This window comes from Notolabrus celidotus, chromosome 9, assembly GCF_009762535.1.
Source record: "Notolabrus celidotus isolate fNotCel1 chromosome 9, fNotCel1.pri, whole genome shotgun sequence".
In the NCBI taxonomy this organism is placed as follows: domain Eukaryota; kingdom Metazoa; phylum Chordata; class Actinopteri; order Labriformes; family Labridae; genus Notolabrus; species Notolabrus celidotus.
In genome coordinates, this window is record NC_048280.1 from 26,133,976 (window position 1) to 26,151,700 (window position 17,725).

General features: G+C 39.1%; 1 long non-coding RNA gene across 4 annotated transcripts in view; it reads right to left on the reverse strand.

The window, feature by feature from the left end:
• Positions 1 to 17,725, reverse strand: part of LOC117819248 — a 139,376-nt gene that overhangs the window by 96,003 nt on the left and 25,648 nt on the right. The window lies entirely within an intron of this gene.

Here is a 17,725-nt window from a genome sequence, read left to right on the forward strand (position 1 = left end):
CCATGATAAGTGCCCTGCCATAAATCCCACTGTGTCCTTATAATGCTGATGCTGCTGTTGCTTGTTGAAACAGCGTCAGTCTACTTTTGTTTGTAATGCATTCATGTTGTCTTTGTGTTTGACTTTAAAGTCCAATTCTGAGTTCATCCTCACTGACGTTAGGCTGTTACGAGTATCTTATTGCTTTACAAGTGCATCTTTAACTGCTGATAGAGTTTAGAATTAAGTTTTTAATCACAGTTTAAATTATATTTGGAAACTCTGGAGAGAAATAATTGCATGAGTATACTTTATTACATTATCATTTATAGCAGAGGAGTTTTGTGCTTTATAAATATTGGTTTCAGCATATGTGCAGTTTAGTGTACGGTTGGTGCATTAACATTTACAATGTTCTGTACAGATACATTTGTAAACTGGTATACTAACCTATACAGAAATACTATAAAGACTGCTTAAACCTGGGGATATGTGAGCGTATGCTAAAGCTAATTTCTTACACATTCAAATATTCATACAACTTCATTAATAATACAGTTTTTAAAAGATCATGGAAAGAGATTAGGTTTTGGGAATTGGATGAATGTTGGTCCAATTTCTGACACTGTATATTTTCACTCATTGAATGTTGTGTAAAATATAATTGTAAAGGAATTAAGCATTTGGATTTAAAAATGATGTAAGTTGCCCTCAGTGTCAACATGACAAATCACGAGGGGTGTAACTGTACACAAAGATCAGCATTCGGCATGTAACTTAATTTTCAAGTCACAGTTTGGTATTTTTTCAGTACAGTGACTGAAACAAACAACACAAAGTTTATTTTCTTTTATGAGGAACTTAAAGAACTTTCCTCTTACACATGGTCTAAAGTGCAGCATGAACAGTTCAGGCTTGTAGGCCTGATCAGATTTATGTTCCTAATTCTTTAATGGTCCAAAATAAAAATATACATGTAAAGGAAAAAAATTAAATAAGAATGAACAAAGGTAGCTATGAATGTCCATGCATCAGTAGTGAGCGCTACTGCAGATGCCTCAGACACATTGTGCACAACAAAAGCTTTTGCTTGTTCTTAAAGGGCCAGTGTGACTTAATTGCTGAATTGCAAACAAAAAGGACTTTTTTTTTTATCGCAGCTCAATTACCTTTAATGAATAAAATCTGTGTTCTCAACAACTGAGCGTGGTTGTATATCCACTGCTAAAAAAAAACATCACTTGGTAATACGTTAGCCTGCTCAGAATTACTGGCATGAGGCTGTTTAAATGCCAAAGAGCGCTGCGTTTGCACTAGTGATTTGCTTCCTGGTTGATATTCATGTTCTTGTGGTGGCGATTCAAATGTGTTAAAAGAACAATGTCGGCACGCTACTAATGTTTTGTTTTGTAGTGTGCTCAAACAGGAAATCTTAATGATGGGATGGGCTCTTCATGACTTGGGAAGCATACCGTGTGTGGTGCACTCCTGTTTTCAGCTCTGTCAGAACTTAGACTTGAAGGATTTCTTGTTCCGCATATATGCAGATCTGAACTGTACTGAAAGTTAACATATACCTTGTTACACATTTAAGTCGGGGTATACTTGTTTATGTTAGTCAGTACTTTGGCATACTTGTTTGAGGGTGATTCTTGATGATGAATGCGAATGTGCAGGACCAGAGGCTAAATGTGAAAAATGTATGCACAAATAAGGCATGTCAGAACCTAAGAGATGCAGATTCTTAGGCGATAGGTAGGATTAGCCTATTTCAGTGTTTATCTTATTCACCTTCAAAACACTTATTTCATTACCAGGTTAAGAGTTTGAATTCAATTTTCATCACTTTAGAATTTCTCACCACTTAGCTAATAAATGTACTTGTGTAGCTCAGCTCAGGTTCAAACACAGTGAAGAAGTGTTGAAGAGCAAAAGTAAGAAATATTTCTCATCATGTGTGGTTCCAAGAGGAGGTGATGAAACAAAGGGGAAAGATCAGTGAAAATAGAAAATGTGTATCTTTAAAAACAGAAATGAATCCCTTGATGAAAATTCTCCTGTGAGGATTTTTTTCTGTAAATGTTGCATGTTCTGTAAATTTATGGAAAAGAAAGGGACAAAGTGCAGTGGCCTCTCTCTAGAGAGTCAAACCAATTTACACTTCCATAATTACATTTGTATTTACATTGGCGACGATGAAAGTTGATTTGTCATTTCTGATACACTTTTTTTTTCCATTCTCTTCATCACTGGCACAAAAATCATTATCCTCCTTTTGTCAAAGCATGTACTAGCAAGCCACAATGAAGCAATAGTCATGTAATGAATGTCAAAACAATTTCTATCAGATATTGTGAAATATGGGTTCAGAAGAGCCATTTAGAGAGATAATATGATAATTTGATTTCTCAGATAGGCTGAACGGAAATGCCTTGTCTGGACATTTTGAAAAGCAGAATCCATTACTTCTTCTTAATTCACCCTGGCATAAATTAAAGGATTTCTGCAGGCCATTAACTCATCCATTAATACCCAGGGTCAAGATTATTGAAGCCCAGGGTAAGGCAATATGAAGGGCTATTTCTTCAGGATGTGTCATCTAATGATTACACTAGGGTTCTGAATCCTCTGCCATTAATTGTAAAATTATCTCCTCCTTTTGCTGCAGATAAACAGCAGGCACAGATAATAGTCACATGGGTAGATAATCCTGTTGCAAAAAATTAATTTCCATTTCATTTGTTTTGTTATGTTTGAGGCAATTTCAGGGCTGCGCTTGATTGTTTCGGAGGATATGAAGTGTAAGAACAGGGGAAACTACCGAAAGGAGGTGTAAAATTAGGTTTGTGTCAGCACAAAATTGAAACCCGCTGAGCTATTTTTAATTTAGAGTGTTGGAGTGTATGATGAAGGTGGCTGCAGATGCAGAGGAGTATGAAGAGATAAAAACAGGGTGCAGATGCTCTGCATGTGCACAAATTGCTGTCCCTCTTTCTACTGACGTAATATAAACTTCTGATTTGTTTGTCCTCGCAGCAAAACGCAACCGTCAGAAAATGTGAGTCTTATTCCGTTTTATCAAGAGCTGTAGATATCTGCAGAACGAATCCTCAGGAGGACAGAGAAGAAGGATTCTCTGTGCACTGTGGAAATGTGCTCAGGTGTTCGGCAGCTCTCTCACGATTTGGGACCTGTGTAAAGAAGATGAAATTAAGGCAAATAAAAATCATATTAAAGAATATTACAGCCTAACAGCCATTAGTCTGCAGCTTCCTGTCAGCTTGTGATGGATTCCTCACTTAGTTCAATGAATGGTCTAATGACGTTGATAAAATCACTCGCAACCAAACAGAAAGGCAACCTAATCCACTGATGCACACATGATACGCAGCGCAAATTCACTTAAAATGTCGACAATTATTCATGCTTTCCAAATTTTTACACAATATTTACATGTGAGGAGGAAATGTAAGGCCAACGCAACCCCCACTGGAGCAGGGATGTGCATTAAAGCAGCTTATATACACCCCCCCCCCACCACCACCACCACCCACACCCCCTAACTCCAAGGATCTTCAGCCACACTCTGACATACTAAGGGGAATTAATTTTACAAGCAGGGAGTTCCTCCTTATTGCTTCCTGCTAGTGCCAAAGCGTCTGGCTTCAGAAATGATCCTGACGCACATGCACAATAGATGAGCTGTACGGATGCTCACAGCACATGAATACAGAGCCGGACCCGCAGCTAGTGTGTGGAGCTGAGCGCCGGTGGAAACCCTTCAGTATTCACTGACCTCTTTGCTTTTTCATCCTCTCTCAACTATTTTTCTAGTTTGGGGAAAACACTTTCTATCACTGTCAGCTTGGGCAAGGATAAAAACTCTCTACGAGCAGATTAGCTGTCTGCCTGCTCTCGTCGCTGTAGCGCAGCAATAAAACACAGGCTTCTTGCACGGCTCCCTTACCTTTAGTTTGAAAGCTGGATTGGGAATTGGATTTATTTTGTTTCATAATTTTAGCAGACAATGACTCCCTCTGTGATCGAGTATCAAATTGTGACCAAGCAGGTTACACAGACGTGCAGAGGATTTACAGCGGTAGTTTAGACATTCCCGGCCTAAAGAAGGGATTTTCTTTATGTGGAAAAGCTTTAAAAACAGAGAGCAGTCCCTCCTTTTATCACACACATTATCTGTGAACAAGCTCTCGCTTTCTTTGTGTTTAAAAGTTGAAATCATGCAGATAAGATGGCATATTCCTCTGCACCCTGCAACGTGACAGTGCAAAAAAAGATATGAAACCGTTCAATCTCTTTAATTAAGACAGCTTAGTAGTGGCACCCGGTTGCAGGGTGTTTAAGCTAATTACAGTATTAATTACAACATTAATTAAATGACATAATTGCCTTTCAAAACAATGACTCCTGTATCCCTCGTAAGGTAAAGGGTTAATTTACTGTGGAAGCAGGCATGCATTATTTACATGCTCGGATGAATAATACATTTAAGAAGTGGGCTTATAAATTTACTGGCACAAAGCAAAGCAAAGCTTAGTAGCTAAGAAAGGCTGATTTAAATATGTGTCTTAAATGAATATTTCTTTGAGTTATGGTCACAGCACACAGGGGTAAATCTGTTTGCTCGCTATCTGTGGGGACACAGGGGAATAAACTTCACTGTGTGGAGAAATCAAATGCGTAATCTCATTATTCCCAATGTTGTGTGTACAGTCAGAGCTGTAGGATGCATTAAAATATAGTTTGTAGATGTACTAATAGAACTCCTTTAATTCTGAAGATTTTTTGGTGAGGTATTCTCATCTATACATTTATATTTTCAACAAAGTACAGTCTTTAATTTAATTCACAATTCATCCAGGAAGTCCCCAGACTTTGAGGTTTTTAATAAAGTGTTACATCTGGCGTATTTGAGATAATATAAGGCAGAAAATCTTCATATGTTTGTAAGTTGAAGGCGAGGAAAGGCTTCCCGAGAACTGAAGATGGAAACAGGCGAGCACAGAAAAAAAAAGAAAAAAGGGAGTAAAAGGTAGAGCTGTGAAGGTGCCACGCTGAGCCACAAACACTTTCAATTTCCATGTCGCAGACATACCAAGAAAAAAAAATTACATCTCAGTCTGACGAGTGACTAATCAAGGCGAGCGAAATGGTGCTGCAATAAATTACTCCACTGTGAAATAAACCACACAAACAGACTGATGATAATAAATGTAAATTATTTCTGGGGAGAAATTTCCCTGCTACATGAGTAATATGAACCATCAGGAAGGAGTCTTCCTTAACATTAATTACAGAAAATGACAAGTGAGCTGACAAGCAGGAAGGCTCATTATCTGAAAACATATTCACAACTTCGCAATTTGCGCAAGATGGACTCCAGCTAAATTAATCTCCTTTTTTTGCATGAGCCCCTTCTAATTTTCATGTTATTAACAGGTTTGCAGTATCACTCAGTGCTTGTCACCCTAATCAGGTTTTTCGGCGTGTTCGGGAAACCGTGGTGTCATTTGAAAAGGATCAGGCCTCATAATGTGCTCTCCATCACGCGTCTGCATCTACAAGGTTGCTTTTAATAAGGTTCCTTAATCATTTCTTCTTTCTGCTCAACTTTTGGCCCGCTTGGCTGCTATTATCACTCTTTTCATGGTGAGGGGCCATTAAAAGAAGAGCTGGCTTATCTGAGAACAGCAGGACTGGAGTAGAAACTCAATGGGTCATTATGTGAAAGAAATTTCACGACTCCCTCCAACCTACCCGTACATGAATTCTTATGTTTTATTATATCTGCCTTTGACTTTCTGAGATTTCTTATTGGTAACAGTTGAACAAATATATGGATATTATTTCAAATCTGTAAACTAGGGAGGATCATCTCTTTATCCTCAATCAGAGTTCAGTTATATTTGGAGTATTTCTACACAATGACATGAGCACATAAGCAAAAATAAAATAACACACATCAATACATCATTGTCTCCCAACAAATGAATCACTCGCGTTAAAATACTTATAGTCAAATTAAACACATGCGCTAAATATGTGAGATTGTTCGTTGGATCCCTCATTGTTAGCTTAAAGGTCAGTATTTAAATATCTGGGTTTTTACACCAGGATCAAGAAGCTGACAAAACTTCAAAGAAAATGGATAAATGTGTGTTAACAGCATGTGCATGGGCGTAGACTAAACTATACTTTCAGTGTTTTAAAGTAAACACCATCAAAGACCCTGTTTATACTTACTTTATGCAACAGCAAATTTACTTTGAAAGAAAAAATGTTCCCCCGCAGATAATGGTCTCTTACATTAGTATGAAAGGTTGAATTGAATTGAACAAGTAACATGTATCCAATGCTGCAAAATGTAAACACAGGATGTGGTTGTGGTGTGAACTTCATTGAGGAATTAGGAGGTTTTAAGAAATGATCAATGGTTACCCTGGTCCTGGTCAGTGAGGTAAGGGTAGACAATGTTGTTGCTGATTGAAATTTAGAAAAAGAAATGACTCAAAGCAGAAACTTAAAGCCTTCTCCATTAAAACCAATGGAACATGGGTCAACGTACGAAATAAAGGCACAATAAGAAGTTCAACCTTGTTTTGACATAGTGTCAATTTTATGCTGATACCTCTTCATGACATACATAAAGTCAAGTTAAATTACTAACAACACAAATTGCTGTTTTTTTAAACTCAATATAAGTGTTTGCATTCGGGTCGGATTTTTGCGGAAAAAAAAAAGTGGTCAATTTTCAGCGCTCAGTAAAAAGTGTCTATGTTAAGAACTCTACTGGTAAAGTTTGGCAGAAGTAAGTAAGCAAGCAGAGGGTGTTTTTTCCTGAAGCAGGATTAGCAAAACAAAAACCCACACATTTTCTGACAAAGTGTTGTTTTAGACAATAATTTAACATTATTCTGACATTTATTTGAACACTGGAGCACACATCAGGACATCAGGACACCAGGGCTATGTTAAAGCAAAATGTCTTGTCACCTTTTGTAAGCTAACTAACGGTAAACTATCGGAGTTCACAAAGTTTTTTCAATTTTAGATTACAGTAAATAATCTTACATAGCTACGTGCTATGTGATACATTACCTCATCAAAAAAAAGTTGTCTTGAACAAAGAAAATAAGCTTTAAAAATAAAATCTATGTTTACATGAATTTGCTTCTGCAACAAATAAAACATTGGTAAAAGCCGCATCTTTAAGACAGTGGGTGGTAATGCTCATGGGAAATGCAGTCTTAATCCCAGAAGAATACCACAGGCTTCTTCCTGAAGGGTCACCAGAATCAAATCAACATGAATACTCCTCACAGTGCCTTTCAAAGAGACCTCAGACACATTTTCTGAAACATGCTTTCTGCCGTAGCAGTTAGTTATTTTCGGGCTTATTTATGTCGAAGTGTTCAGTTGAGGTTTAATTAGTAATTTGATGCTAAAAAAGAGGGGGGGGTGTGTGTGACGTCATGTTTGACAGCTCTGTGGAAAAATACGGGCTCCTGCTGCCTTTTTTACCCGATTACGGAGAGAGAAAATGTAAAAACACTAACACCAGAGATTTCAAACTCTCGTTAACTGTTTGTCTGCTTCAAATCAACACTAGAATCTGTTCTGTTTCGGACTGTACCAGCCTGAAGGAGCTCAGACATTTTCTGGGTAAGTTAAATTTGCGCTTTGGCTAACAGAAGCAGTGTGATGTCAGTCCAGCCTCCACCAGCCAGATAGATTATGCGTTTGTGTAGTGACTATTCAGACCTGATTTTAGTCACTGTCTGGGTGCGGGAGTGAGTTGTTTTTGACGCGCTTCTAAAAGAGTCCAATGTCTGGTCTTATCGTTGCGTTACTTCTTGACATTTAATGATTCAAATGATAAACAGGTACCGACAACTTACTTTGACGGTGAAATACGTGATGAGGATAACAGTGCGGTCTAAGACGAGCTGTAAAAACCATGTGCTCTTCCCGTTCCCAAGATCACTGCTTCACCTGCGCCCCTTTTGTAGCATTTACCTGTCCGTTTACCTTAAGTGCCCCTTGTGGTGATTGTGCGAGTAACAAAACAAAAAACAAAAACAACATAGGTAAAATGGCTCATACAGTATGCCTTGGCTCCAAATGTTGTCACCAGTGCAGCATGTCATTGTCCATCAAGACAGGGTTTTGGCTTCACTTTTACACAATGGGAGTAGATGGAGGAGGACCGTCCATATTTATATACAGTCATTGTTGTGATCTTGGGACTCTGGTGTCAGAGTCATACACATTGAAGGCCACGCATGTCCCTACAGATTGGAATGCTTCATATGGTGTACATACACATGCCTATTTAAGGAAAAACGCTGCCAAGAAACAGTCCCTTCAGCATTGTTTCCTGACAAAACTCAACTTCTGTAGTTATGTTATCTCTTCTTTATTATCCTGAGCTTAAATATTTCCTGTTTTAAGAAAATTCCCTTGTAGAGAAATCTCCATTACGTATCCATCAACCCAACCTGTCTTCCAACTCCCCATCTGCCTGATATTCAACATACTGTCTTACACAAAACCTCTGCGACACCATCTGTAAGTAGTATTGTGAGTTTTGTCTGGCTTGAATTAATAAATCATAGAAAATATGTAATATCTGCATGAACAAAAATGTAATGTGGAAATGTGCTGTGTTGCAGCCTGGGTTTAATTCACAGGTAGCCTCATGATAGCTGAAGCAGAAATACAATATGTCATGCGAAATTAGTTCAGAGAGAATAAGTTTCAGGGGGAAGCAAAAATGTTATGAGAGAGTCCATAATGGCAGAGGCAGCTTTATCTGCACAGCTCTCTCTCTCACACACTCTAATTACATTTCACAGATTGTACCACAATAGCTGCTGGTAACCTTTAGTGGAAAGCCTTTTCAATAATGCAAAGTACACATTTTCATATCTATTTTTTCCCTCTGTGCTTCCCATTTATTAATTTGCTGAACACAATAAAACAAAGACTCGCTGTAATGTGCTCCTTTGCTCAAAAGGCACCCAACAAGATAAAACACAAAGACGTCCCTCTGTAATGAAGAGTGGGCTAGCATGCAAACCAGCACTGTAATGTCTGACGTTTCCAGTCTCAAAGGATGTTTGGTGGGTTACTGTAAAAAAATACAATTTGTAATGTAATTTTCCAAATTATTCAAATACTTTTCCTCAATTTACCCTCTAAATGTGTGAAATAATGCATTATATACTGATAAAACTCTGGCATGCATCATATTGATAGTCGAAAAAATATGATTTCTGTATGACTATATAGTCTTTGTATTGGATGCACATTTCTCTGTATTTATATAGACATAATGATTGGACGAAAGCCAGCTGGCTACATGAAACTGGACACATCTAATGATTATATGAGAGATCAGGGGGCAGAGTTGGTAAGTTGTATTGAAGTGTTTATCCACCAATAATGTACAGAAACTTTGACTAGAGGCTGTAACCATTGTTCCTGCCATGATTGCCATCCCCTGTAGATTATATAGTAGACAATCCCTTTCTAGCTCTACTTGTTAAAAACATGTGTAAGAGTTGTGGCAAAGCAGTATGGGATATTCTGTCTCCAACTGACTTTTTGCTAATCTGTAAAAATAATGACTAAAGACATGAGGTATGTTGACCAAAACAATTCATTCATTCATTTGTAATAATCCCTCCTAATTTAAATAAATAATAAGACCCAACACTGTGTACTATGTACGTTAAGTTACATAAGTACATAGATAGAAAGTAAATCAAACATTACTGGCCGCATAAAAAAATGTAACACTTATAAAATGTTTTAAGTGTTTGTTTTATGTTTTTGTTGATTGTAACTGTTCTGGTTATTGTTTTGTTTTTAACTCTGTAACGCACTTTGAATTGCTCTTTGTATGAATGGTGCTTTATAAATAAACTTGCCTTGTTCCTGATACACCTGACTTTTCCATTTTATTCATAGAAGTGAGTTCAAGCAACCAACTATATCAGTCATTTTCAATGAACTGAAAATACAAAGAAACATGATGCTAAAATGTTAAAGAATAGGTAAATATAATTTAATTTCTAAAGTAGGCAGAAGGCACTATCTGAGTGTGACCACTCTTTCTTAACATTATTACACTTCTTAGGACTCATTTGTCAGTAGTCCAATAGAAGTGCACAGCATAGTTTCAGTGTTTCACACACAAAGACAATCCCTGGATGGCTCGCCAATTTTTCTTTTCTTATCCACATATGACTGTCATGATTGCCATTCGCTATAGATTATATAGTGGACAATCCCTTTCTAGCTCTACTTGTTAAATATACACGTAAGAGTTGCTGCAAAGTATTGTGGGAAATTCTGGTACCAACTGAGTCTTTGCTAATCTGGAACAAAAACAACTAAAGACACGAGGTAAAGTGACCTTAACCATTTTGCACCGGCTGTGAACATGTTTGATTCTGTTGTAAAAAAAAAGTCACATTAATGTGGGCTCTAATTGGGGTTTCTTTGTCTTTTGAAACCAGCCTTGAGTCGACACTTCAGGAACTGCAGTTTTTTTCACCACAGGATGTCTTGGACAACTTTACAATATCAAAGAGCTCAGGTCTCTCAAATGGTGCTAATACATTGAACTTCTTCTACAGCTTGTTTTCCTTTTACCTGTTTCCATTTATTCCTTTAACTTTATACATTTGTGGGCACCATTGGCCTCGTGGTCTAAGTGTGCGTCCCATATACAGAGGATTTAGGCCTCGTTGCAGCGGTCGCAGGTCCGCCTCCCGGCCTCGACCATTTGCTGCATGTCTTCACCCACTCTCTGCTCCCCTCATTTCCTGTCTCTCTTCAGCTTCCTATCCATTAAAAGGCAAAAATGCCAAAAAATATAACTTAAAAAAAGACTAATAACAAAAAATTATACATTTGCGCAGTACCCTTTTGCATCCTTTCAAAATAAAAGTATACTTGTCAAGTAGCTTCGGCTTAAAAAGCAGTAAGTAATAAAAGCATCACAGCTTTATGAGGAAATCTCTTTTTCAAAGCTTGTCCATAAACTTGGTTACAAAATTTAAAAAACAATAGTACCTGGGGCTATTCCAGGCCTATGATAAGGCTGCTCAATCATTACATTGGTCTGGTATAAAACTGGATGGCCTACCTGCCTGTACATAAAACTGGCAAGCTACTGAGTTTTCACAAGACTAGCAAAAGTAGTCATGATTTTAAAAAATCTATGACAACTAGGCCTCTCACCCCTCTGACAAAGGGTCAGGCAGGGCATGTCCATGTGTTTTGGAAGGCTGCTTTGGAGTAGGGCTGAAGCGGTTCAGTGCATTCATTCAAAATATAGTATCCTTAACAGTTTCTTCAGCCACAAATAAACTCTCTAGCCAAAAATATTGATTATAACTAAGCACAAAGGCAAAGATTTGTTATGAGCATGTTTTGAAATGTTGCAGTCTGCAGGTACAATAAAGCATTACTGTGCAGAAAGACCAGATTGTGGCCTTTGGGTTTAACAATTGCCTCGTACCACAAATAACATGTTACTTTGATCCAAATCAGCCATGGCAGCTGCTACAAGGGATTTTTAATTGAATGATTATTGTATTAAATACTTGCTTTTAATGGAGCGTGCACCTCTGCAATTATTTACGCTTTAAGAACCTGAACCCTGGGCAGGTCTTTACAGCCAGGGGCATCGCTTTGCTTCCAAATGAGTGGTCACTGGTGTGAAGCCAGCCTTTCATCTGCGACAGGAAACAAACAGCAAGACAAGATGAAGACACACATACATTTATATAAAATACATCTATACACACATACTGCACACAATCCTTTATGCAGCACAGTTTGTCCACAAAGCTTGGCTGTGACTCCAACCTGGCAGCAGCAGCAGTGAACAGATTCACAGCACAGACGGCCCTTTCATGTATTATCTCCGTCCTATTCTTCTGCAAGTTTAAAAAAAGAATCTAATAACTACTAATAGAACAAATCTGAGTAACTTGTCTAATCCTGTGATATTTTCCTCTGATAGGATCAATATTTGCCAGATCAGTCCTCTTATCCACACGGTGTGATGAAATATTGAATGTATGAATGAGGTGATAATGTTAGCCGGAGTCTTTTCTAAAGCCAAGCACGAGCTCAGATTATGGGATCACTGGTGAAAGATTCAGCTGTTGTCTGAGATGATATTTCCTCTGACATTAGAAAGATGGAAAGCTTGCATGATCAAATATTTGAAAGAGAGTCACCTCAATTTTTTTCAGAGGCACTAAAGGAAGTTCCACTGCTGTATGTCTTTTCATCTGGGCTTATACTTTTACACAATGTAAAACACAGATTCAGAAACGTCATAGAAAGTTGCATACAAATGTTAGTATGCATACAAATGTTTGTATGCATACAAATGTTTGTATGCAATGACAGGCGCAAATCAAATTCTTCATAATGTTCCCCATCATGAATTAGCTATGCAAAGAACTCATTTCATAGATAAGTGGGATATGAGATGCATATGCATGGCACAACAAATCCAGTCCAAAACTTTACCCTCCATGTTTCACTGTTCCTTCAAAATAAGAACCTTATTTGTGATACAGGATACAATGCTTTGGGACTTGTTTCTTTTCAGTCAGGGATGTTGCAGGGACTTCAACCTCAGCCCTATTCCTTTATTTCTACCTCATCACTACATGTCCCACCTTCCCTTGTGCCTATTTTAAGTTGTTTTTCTTGCATAAGCTTCTACAAGCTCATGTGACTAAGGGTGCAACGATTTGTCAATATTGGAGTTGACAAAATTACTAGCTGACGAATTAAAAAGTCAACAAGTCATTAGTGACATCGTACCTGTTTTCATGCTGTGCCCAGACATGAGATTGTTTTCCTAAGTTGGATAGTTAAGGAGTGAGATGTCTTACATTCTTACTATCTTTGCTAAGAATGGCACATAACCGTAGACCGTATAAATAATGGACGTAGAATCCGTGACGTCACCCATCTGTTTCTGAAGCGCTGTTTTAAAACCAATCGCCGGCGGGAGCCATATTGGAAATGCTGAACTCAACCTAACGTCTGTCAAGCTAGTGTGAGGTAAAGAGGTGAGCTTTGAGCCTCCAAGCCAACAGCTACAGTATTCCCGCCTGTCAATCAAGTCAGCTGTGCCTCTCATAATGTAAAACTAGTAATCTTAATATCTTAGAAATCGCCACGTTATGAAAAAATTCACCCCCCGTACAGTGTGTGCCGATCGAGAAGTGAGCTATTCATACTACACTCGTTTTTTGAACCAGGCTGTAAACATGTTCATTTCGCCTTTTGTGAATTCGTGTGTATGTGGTTTCTGGTACTTCTGGGGTGTCAAGCGGACACTCAAGAAACTGCTGTTTTTAACACTTCCAAATTGGTTTCAATTCTCACAGCCGGAGGTTGCCGCTTGCACGTGACACTTTGATCTGGAAGTGACAAGTAAAAAAAACGTAGCAACTTAAATTGCTGATGAGTGAGACATCTCATATCCTTACTATCTCATGGCGACCAACCAATGCAACACCATCACGTCTTCACGCTGCTAAGAAAAGAACTGGCTGCAAGATCTGTGAACCAGTACTTGCTTTTCATTGGAGCCCGTCGGTGATGCACAAGAGTTTGAGGAGAAGGCATGGTGACATTTGAATTAATGGTCCAAAGTTAGAGCCACATTGTGTGAGTTTTACATTTTCAGGACCTCACCTTAATATCTTTACCTTATAACACTTCATCTTCCTCTCTCCTGCTCATCTCTTTTTCTTCCTCCTCTCCTACCATGAAACAGGAGAAACTCTAACCAAGCTACACATTAAAACTAAATCATTTGTACTAAAGATTATTTATAAAGATTTTTATCGGCACGTTTTTTATTGTGCAATTCAATATTGGATTAGCCGAAGAACCGTTTTGATAATCAACGACTAGTCGACCACCAAAACAGCCGTTAGTTGCAGCCCTACATGTGAGCACTAAGGCCTGTGCAGGATTAACACCATGATGCATTATAAAGACACCAAGCCAACATGGACTCTATCCATTGCTTTACATTTAATTTCATAAAAAGACAGAGAAGAAAAAAATGGACTCCACAAGATGTTTGAATTCAGATTTTACATGAAAGATATGAAGATAAATGCCTGATACATCCTAATGTTTAGATTTATGGTATAATATTTAAATCTAGTGGCCAAGTGGCCATGTCAGGTAGAGTGGTGGTTGGTGGAGCAGGGGTAACATTAAGCACAGACAATATTATTTCCTTCCTACATATCTCGGGGTCAGACAGGACCCATTTCTCATTTCACTGTCTTTGATTTAATAACGCAGCCATTCTCTGGAAAATGAGAAGCACGAGTGATCGCTTTTTTACTTTTCTCTGAAGTTAGCTTGTCATCGCTCTCTCTCCTCTTTAACAGCCCTACCCAAACTTAAGTCCACCCTCTTCCCCCAGCCACTCGAAAAATCCATCACCACACATCTCTGTCAGCGCCGCAGAGACTCCGAGTCGGGTGCACTGAGTTGTCCACGCTCACCCAAGCACCAGCGGACCTCCGATGGGGGGGAAACGCTTGGTTGCAGAGAAACCTGCACGAAATTAAATTCTCCACTTGGCTGACTAGGGTGACTCGTCCTGGTCCGCCGGCCTGTTCCTTCATTATTCCTGGGCTGATAACTGACTGAACGGGATGTCTTGTCTGTTTAATGCCAGCTCAGCTGCTTCATGGGAGGAACGGGCTTGTCACTCTCCGCTATAACACACTGTATTACCATCTCCACTTCATTTATTTGGCTCAGATTTCCTACGCCCGTCAAGGCACACACATCCCCCCCAAAGACACTTGCAATTCACCACTGCTCAACCTCCTGCATCTTTTAGGAAACTATTCAAAATAACCTGTCTAAAATTTTCATTAAAGTGTCATTTAGATGTCACACCTGCGATTTAGATTGGAAACAATAAAGGTGACCTTAATTGTACTTTTTCATACCCAATCTGTCTCTCTGTGGAAAGCATGAGGGTTGAATTTTCCTAATGTGCACCCCGTTATTCCACACCCGTGTTATGATTTGGTGCTATATAAATAAAATTGACTTGACCTTTTATCGGCAGATGGAAAAACACTCTCCCCTTGCATTAAGCACGAAAAGCAGAACCATGAAAAATACCCACTGACCACAACAAATACTGGCGCAGGGGTTGCAGACGGGAAGCTCTGCCTGCTCGCCTGCATTTATGAGCATTGAGTTAAAGGTTTCTGCATGAGGGCACTGCATGATTGAACGTTGTGATATGGAAACACAGGCAGGCAGCCACTGTCAAAGACACGGCTCGCACTTGACCCCGCCAGCACTCAGCCCCCCCAACGCCCCAGCACTCCTAAACCACCCACTTTAGCGTCTCCAGAAATGGCTTTCTCTCTTTCTCAGCCAGCTTTGTGGCATTTACAGAATTAGAATAAAAACATCCTCTTCCTAATGCACTGGTATATAGTACACTTATCATAATTCACAAGCTTAATGCAGGCTTTTAAGTGCACACGCTGGTGTTGAGTCCTTGGCGCTCATTACAGCTAATCAATGGCTAATGCTATTGTCTTATTGGCACACGGTGGCCCCAACAAAGAGCATCAAACATAATCGAAGGCTTGCTTCAGAGCAAAAACCATCTCAGAGTGAATAGTAATAAGCGTTTGAAAAAAAAGAGAAAGAAATCAGTATTTGGAAGTCATTAAACATCCAACGCCCACTCCTTCTGTGTAACCACAAAGCCAATAGCATTGTGGGACAAAATGCTTTCCAATGTGACAATTGATTGCTGTTTGAGCTAGTTGTTGGTTGATTTCATAATTGGTATAATTTTTCACGACTACATGAGTGTCACGCCATGATGGGCTTTGGAATCCTGGTAATGCAATGGCCCGTAGTTCAACCTTAAGATCAATAATGTATTAAAACCAAGAGCTTATTGAAATAATAGAAGGGCTTTTCGCCAGGGTGGAAAGGCAAGGAGAGAAAAATGCAGCAAAAAAGAGGAGCGTTTGATTTGATGCCAGGCCTTTTCGCTGTGAAGAGCATTGTTTTCATGCCAGCGCTTTTACTCCGAGAAAAGAAAAGGACAGAGCAAGTCTTAGTGATGTGAAAACTCTGGACTCTGTGTTATTGACGTACAAGAACAATGTGCGAACGGAATAAATAAAGCAGCACTTGATAACTCAGAGTCCAAATGAACTGCAACACCAAAACTGTGAACATAAACTGTTGTTTTTTTTGTCTTATTTGGAAAGCAGTCTGCGTGTTGATGAAGCAAATGATCCCAGACCGTTTTGCCCACGCAGGTCATTATTTGCAGCGCCTGATCAGTGTGTAACATTTGGCAATCTGTGGCTCCCTGCTGCTATCTCTTCCTGCTGGATCTGCGTGTTTTGACAGTGTTTGAGAGAGGAACACTCTGTGAGGTGTCAGGTGAAGACTATATGTGACAGATTTGGAGGGGAAATCAAGAGAAGACAAACAGGCAGCTAAATGCCTGGGAAATGTCTCAGCGCTCAGACGGGAGGCGATAAGTGCTGTTGACGTGGACATGACAAGCTAGCAACAGTAAACCTCAGGACACGCAGTCCCACCGGAGGCCCGCGACTGGACACGATTCTCTATGACTGCTGAATGTGCTGAACACGGCTTATGAGGAGAATTAACAAGAAATATGAAGCCCCCCCCAACACACACACACACACACACACACACACACCTCAAACACAACCAAACACACCCAACTTCAACCAGCCCTGCCTTTCTACTGTAAGCTCTTTGATGTCTCCCTGTTCCTCCTCAACAGTCAGCTTTGGTTTTGATCAAGGTTTGATTTCCTCTGACATATCTGATAGATAAAATGAAAGCGATACAAGCCCTCACAGAGAGGCAGGGTGTCTCTAAACTTTAACTGTTGCAGAGTGGGATGCCAAACAGGGCAATGACAGAAGTACATCTCCTTTCAAACAAAATAAAAAATAAAATAAAATCTGTGTCTAAGAAGTCATAGCAGTAATATGAATGTGTAAAGTTTCCTCACACTGATGTTGATTTCTTTTCAAAGTGGCTGTACACTGTCAGGAGAGGCTGACAGAGGAAAGGGAATATTGTGCTTTCATTCTGAAACATCAGAGGACCTGGCATCTCTATTGTAAACACAGGAGTACAATGAAGAACCAATTCATACATGCTTTAGAAGAAGCCTATTTTAAGTAGCCCATATCAATGAAATAGCAGTAAAAGCTGAATGTCATCAGTATATGCAGATATATTTCCTTCATTGTGCCAATTTCTTATGATTGAAAAATGACAGACAGTACACTTAATTATTTCTTGGTTGGCTTTAGAAGTATTGTTAGTTGTCACAGTTGATGTTAATATGACTAACAATAGGTTCTACTCAAGTGGCAACCTCCGGTCTAAAAATGAGTCCAATGCAGAAGTGCTAAAAACTGCAGTTCATTGAGGATCCGCTTGAGGCTGGCTCCGGAAGTACCGGAAACCACATACACACTAATTCAAGAAAGCTGATCTTTACAGCAGAAATAAACATGTTTACAACCTGGTACAAAAGACGAGCATAGTCTGGATAGCTAATTTCTCGATCGGCACACACTGTAGGGGGGGTACATTTTTTCTAACACAGCAATTTCGAAGATATTAA